Source organism: Salvelinus alpinus, chromosome 11 (assembly GCF_045679555.1).
Source record: "Salvelinus alpinus chromosome 11, SLU_Salpinus.1, whole genome shotgun sequence".
In the NCBI taxonomy this organism is placed as follows: Eukaryota; Metazoa; Chordata; class Actinopteri; order Salmoniformes; family Salmonidae; genus Salvelinus; species Salvelinus alpinus.
In genome coordinates this window covers 12481191-12486803 of record NC_092096.1, presented here as the reverse complement: position 1 = coordinate 12486803, position 5613 = coordinate 12481191, and the positions used below count along the sequence as shown (strand labels likewise).

Below are 5613 nucleotides of genomic sequence, written 5' to 3'. Positions count from 1 at the left end.
AAAACATCGAATAGTAGGTAGGGAATCATTTCCTGTCAAATATATTTGCAAAAACTTGATATGCAAGGATCCTCTCATTGGTCCTTTAGTTTTCTTCAACACATCCTGAAACAGATTGGAGCTTTAGCCAGATGTTGTCGTACAGAGGATGATGCAACTGTACCATTTCTGCATCTAAGGTGCGTCCAAGGTGCGTCCAAGGTGCGTCCAAGGTGCATCCAAGGTGCGTCCAAGGTGCGTCCAAGGTGCGTCCAAGGTGCGTCCAAGGTGCGTCCAAGGTGCGTCCAAGGTGCGTCCAAGGTGCGTCCAAGGTGCAGCCAAGGTGGACTCAAATGTCCATCAATTGTTTTGCAAATACATTTTTATAGTAAATGATTCCTTACTTACAGTATATACAGTACCAGGCACAAGTTTGGACACAGCTACTCTACTCATTCAAGGATTTTTCTTTCTTTATTTTATGATTTATTTATTTTACTATTATTATTATTATTATTTTTATTATTTTCTACATTGTAGAATAATAGTGAAGACATCAAAACTATGAAATAACACATATGGAATCATTTAGGAACTGAAAAAGTGTTAAACAAATCAAAATATATTTTATATTTGAGATTCATCCAAGTAACCACCCTTTGCCTTAATGACAGCTTTGCACACTCTTGGCATTCTCTCAACTAGCTTCATGACATAGTCACCTGGAATCCATTTCAATTAACAGGTGTGCCTTCTTAAAGTTAAATAGTGTAATTTCTTTCCTTCTTAATGCGTTTGAGCCAATCAGTTGTGTTGTGACAATGTAGGGGTGGTATACAGAAGATAGCCCTATTCGGTAAAATACCAAGTCCATATTATGGCAAGAACAGCTCAAATAAGAATAGAAAAACGACAGTCCATCATTACTTTAAGACATGAAGCTTAGTCAATATGGAAAATTTCAAGATCTTTGAAAGTTTCTTCAATTGCAGTCGACAAACTATCAAGCGCTATGATGAAACTGGCTCTCATGAGGACCGCTACAGGAAAGGAAGACCCACAGTTACCTCTGCTGCAGAGGATAAGCTCATTAGAGTTAACTGCACCTCAGATTGCAGCCCAAATAAACGCTTCACAGATTTCAAGATCTTTGAAAGCTTCTTCAAGTGCAGTCGAAAAACCATCAAGAACTATGATGAAACTGGATCTCATGAGGACCGCCACAGGAAAGGAAGACCCACAGTTACCTCTGCTGCAGAGGATAAGTTCATTAGAGTTACCAGCCTCAGATTGCAGCCCAAATAAATGCTTCACAGAGTTCAAGTAACAGACACATCTCAACATCAACTGTTCAGAGGAGAATACGTGAATCAGGCCTTCATGGTTGAATTGCTGCAAAGAAACCACTACTAAAGGACACCAATAAGAAGAAGACTTGCTTGGGACAAGAAGCACGTGCAATGGACATTGAGATTTTTGGTTCCAACTGCCGTGTCTTTGTGAGACGCAGAGTAGGTGAACGGATAATCTCTGCATGTTTGGTTCCCACCGTGAAGCATGGAGGAGGAAGTGTGATGGTCTGGGGGTGCTTTGCTGGTGACAATATTGGTGATTTATTTGGAATTCAAGGCACAATTAACCAGCATGGCTACCACAGCATTCTGCAGTGATACGCCATCCCATCTGGTTTGGGCTTAGTGGGACTGTCATTTGTTTTTCAACAGGACAATGACCCAACACACCTCCAGGCTGTGTAAGAGCTTTTTGACCAAGAAGCAGATTGATTGAGTGCTGCATCAGATGACTTGTCCTCCACCATCACCCGACCTCAACCCAATTGAGATGGTTTAGGATGAGTTGGACCGCAGAGGGAAGGAAAAGCAGCCAACAAGTGCTCAACATACAATATGTGGGAACTCCTTCAAGAATGTTGGAAAAGCATTCCAGGTGAAGCTGGTTGAGAGAATGCCAAGAGTGTGCAAAGCTGTCATCAAGGCAAAGGGTGGCTACTTTGAAAAGTCTAAAATCTAAAATATACTTTGATTTGTTTAACACTTTTTTGGTTACTATTTCATAGTTTTGATGTCTTCACTATTATTCTACAATGTAGAAAATAGTAACAATTAAGAACAACCTTGAATGAGTAGGTGTGTCCAAACTTTTGACTGGTACTGTATGTATATATAAATATATATATATATATATATGGTGCTGTGAAAAAGTATTTGCCCCCTGACACTCAATAACCAGTTGTGCCTCCCTTTAGCTGCGATAACTCCAACCAAACGCTTCCTATAGTTATTGATCAGTCTCTCACATCACTGTTCTGCATGAAACAGTGGGCCAGAATTTCTCCAAAGTTGACGTGAGAGACTGATCAACAACTATAGGAAGTGTTTGGTTGGAGTCATCGCAGCAAAAGGGGGGGCAATTACTTTCTTCACACAGGGGAATTAGGTGTTGCATCACTTGTTAATTAAATAAAATAAAATAAGTATGTTCTTGTGTTATTTGTTCCCTTAGGTTCCCTTTATCTAATATTAGGTTATGGTTGAAGATCTATTAACATTCAGTATTAAAAATATGTAAAAATAGAGAAAATCAGAAAGGGGGTAAATACTTTGTTCACAGGGCAGTTTAACCAGTATATATGTGTTAGGAATTTTGTTAATAAATAGTTAAAACAAATTCTAGCTTTAGATAAAACTATAACTAATTGAACTCTGCACGCCTGGTGAAAAGAGATTTGTGTTGTTGGTTATAAAATAAGCTGAAAGGGTCGTTGAACTATGGTTGAACTGACCCAACTTAGCCCTGAGATGTTTAGATAAGGCTGTGGGTAACTTTTTAGGTCTTCCATTATCTTGAGTTGTCTGCTAAAGTGGTAATAAATTATAGTGAGTCTTTAGGATAATTGATTATATTATGTGTCATGTGTGTGTGCTGTGAAGTTGGAATGAACTTTTGAACCTGTTTTCTATTTGTCAGGACAATGAGACTTATTCTGTAACCTATGACGTCATATCTTGTATATAAACCTGTGTTTATGATCAAATGGCAGCGTGCTCCGAGAATAAACACTATTATCTAATTTTAATAAGACTGTATCCTGTCTATTTTATGTTAATAAGTATCTTACAAATTCTTATAAATAGACAGATTGAATTTAATTAATGAGTATATTAGAGGAATTATTTAATTACACTAACAATATGGCATGGCCTCGTGGGGCTCCATTCCTGTCAGGTGACCCATACAACATGTTAGAGTAGTTGATTGTATGGACCACCCTCCCTCTGTTACAACATGTTAGAGTAGTTGATTGTATGGACCACCCTCCCTCTTTTCCTATGTGGGCTTCCTCTCAATCCAGCCCTTCAAATGTCAGGGTCAGATTGACTGATACAAAGAAACTGCTCGTTAATAAGGACACTTAACAAGCTGAGAGAGAGGAACCTCACCCTGTCATCCCTCTATCCCTCCATCCCTCCATCCCTCTTCTCCGCTCTCCGATTCCTCTGAAGTCACACACTAAAATGCACTCTCTCAGATATAACTTCTCTATGGTCTCATTAAAACTGGAGAGTTTTCTCTCTCTCTCTCTCTCTCTCTCTCTCTCTCTCTCTCTCTCTCTCTCTCTCTCTCTCTCTCTCTCTCTCTCTCTCTCTCTCTCTCTCTCTCTCTCTCTCTCTCTCTCTCTCTCTCTCTCTCTCAGCCTGCTCATTAGGAGCTGTACTAGAGGAGCCTCAAGCCTGATAATTATTGGTGAGCAATGGGAGAGATGGATGGAGGGATGGTTTAAACGAGGAGGTGTGTGTGCATGTGTGTGTGTGTGTGTGTGCGAGAGAGAAAGTGTGTGTGAGTGAGGAGGTGGGACGGGGTTTGATCAGCGACAGGATTTGGCATGAATGTTCATGTTAAAAAATATAATAAGTGTCAGGGTGTGTGGTGTTGGGGTGGGGGGGTTGTCAGGGTGTCAGTGTGGAGTGGGGGGGTTGTCAGGGTGTCTCTGTGGAGTGTGGAGTGGGGGGGTTGTCAGGGTGTCAGGGTGTCAATGTGGAGTGGGGGGGATGTCAGGGTGTCAGTGTGGAGTGGGGGGGGGGGGGGGGGTTGTCAGGGTGTCAGGGTGTCAATGTGGAGTGCGGGGGGGGGGGGGGTTGTCAGGGTGTCAGGGTGTCAGTGTGGAGTGGGGGGGATGCAGGGTGTCAGGGTGTCAGTGTGGAGTGGGGGGGTTGTCAGGGTGTCAGGGTGTCAGTGTGGAGTGGGAGGGTTGTCAGGTTGTCAGGGTGTCAGTGTGGAGTGTGGAGTGGGGGGGGGGGGGGTTGTCAGGGTGTCAGTGTGGAGTGTGGAGTGGGGGGGGGGGTTGTCAGGGTGTCATACTGATCCCAAACTACATCCAGCAGTCAGTTCTCTGGTTGACCAGACATTATGTTTCTGGAGTTATGACTGACTGGTTATGACTGACTGGTTATGACTGACTGGTATTGACTGAATGACTGACGGTGTACCTAATGCACCATCTGTGATGCAGTTTCATGGTCAACAGACATAGCTGACACAACCTTGGCAGAAGTCCCTTTGAAACAGACAGTACAGGCTGTAGGCCTGTGTGTGTTCAGTCTCACAACAAGTCCAAGGTTACATTCGCTTCTGCCATTGGCAATTTTACAGCTTGATATTGAGTCATGAAAATGCCTCTTACTTCTTCCTGAAAGCTATCAGCCTATTCAGTCTTCAAGGCTACATGTTGACAGAAATGAAAGACCTGAACAAAGTGGATCTTCCTTTGAGATATAACCAGCCAGAGAGAGAGGATATAACCAGCCAGAGAGAGAGAGAGATAACCAGCCAGAGAGAGTAAGATATAACCAGCCAGAGAGAGAGGATATAACCAGCCAGAGAGAGAGAGAGATAACCAGCCAGAGAGAGTAAGATATAACCGGCCAGAGAGAGAAAGAGAGATAACCAGCCAGAGAGAGAAAGATATAACCAGCCAGAGAGAGAGAGATATCACCAGCCAGAGAGAGAGATAGTTATAACCAGCCAGAGAGAGAAAGATATAACCCGCCAGAGAGAGAAAGATATAACCAGCCAGAGAGAGAGAGAGATAACCAGCCAGAGAGAGAAAGATATAACCAGCCAGAGAGAGAAAGATATAACCAGCCAGAGAGAGAAAGATATAACCAGCCAGAAAGAGCTATATAACCAGCCAGAGAGAGAAAGATATAACCAGCCAGAGAGAGGGAGATAACCAGCCAGAGAGAGTAAGATATAACCAGCCAGAGAGAGAAAGATATAACCAGCCAGAGAGAGAGTTATAACCAGCCAGAGGGAGAGAGATATAACCAGCCAGAAAGAGATATATAACCAGCCAGAGAGGAAGATATAACCAGCCAGAGAGAGAAATATATAACCAGCCAGAGAGAGAGAGATATAACCAGCCAGAGAGAGAAAGATATAACCCGCCAGAGAGAGAAAGATATAACCAGCCAGAGAGAAAGATATAACCAGCCAGAGAGAAAAAGATATAACCCGCCAGAGAGAGGAAGATATAACCAGCCAGAGAGAGAAAGATATAACCAGCCAGAGAGAGAAAGATATAACCAGCCAGAGAGAGATAGATATGACCAGCCA

The 5613-nt window shown here is 42.6% G+C and overlaps 1 long non-coding RNA gene across 1 annotated transcript; it reads left to right on the top strand.

Moving 5' to 3' along the window:
* The first annotated feature begins 2470 nt into the window (after positions 1–2470).
* Positions 2471–3079, top strand: LOC139533400 (uncharacterized). Its single transcript, XR_011666731.1, has 2 exons — positions 2471–2863; positions 2977–3079. It is a non-coding gene; the product is annotated as an uncharacterized lncRNA (long non-coding RNA).
* The last annotated feature ends 2534 nt before the right edge of the window (positions 3080–5613 follow it).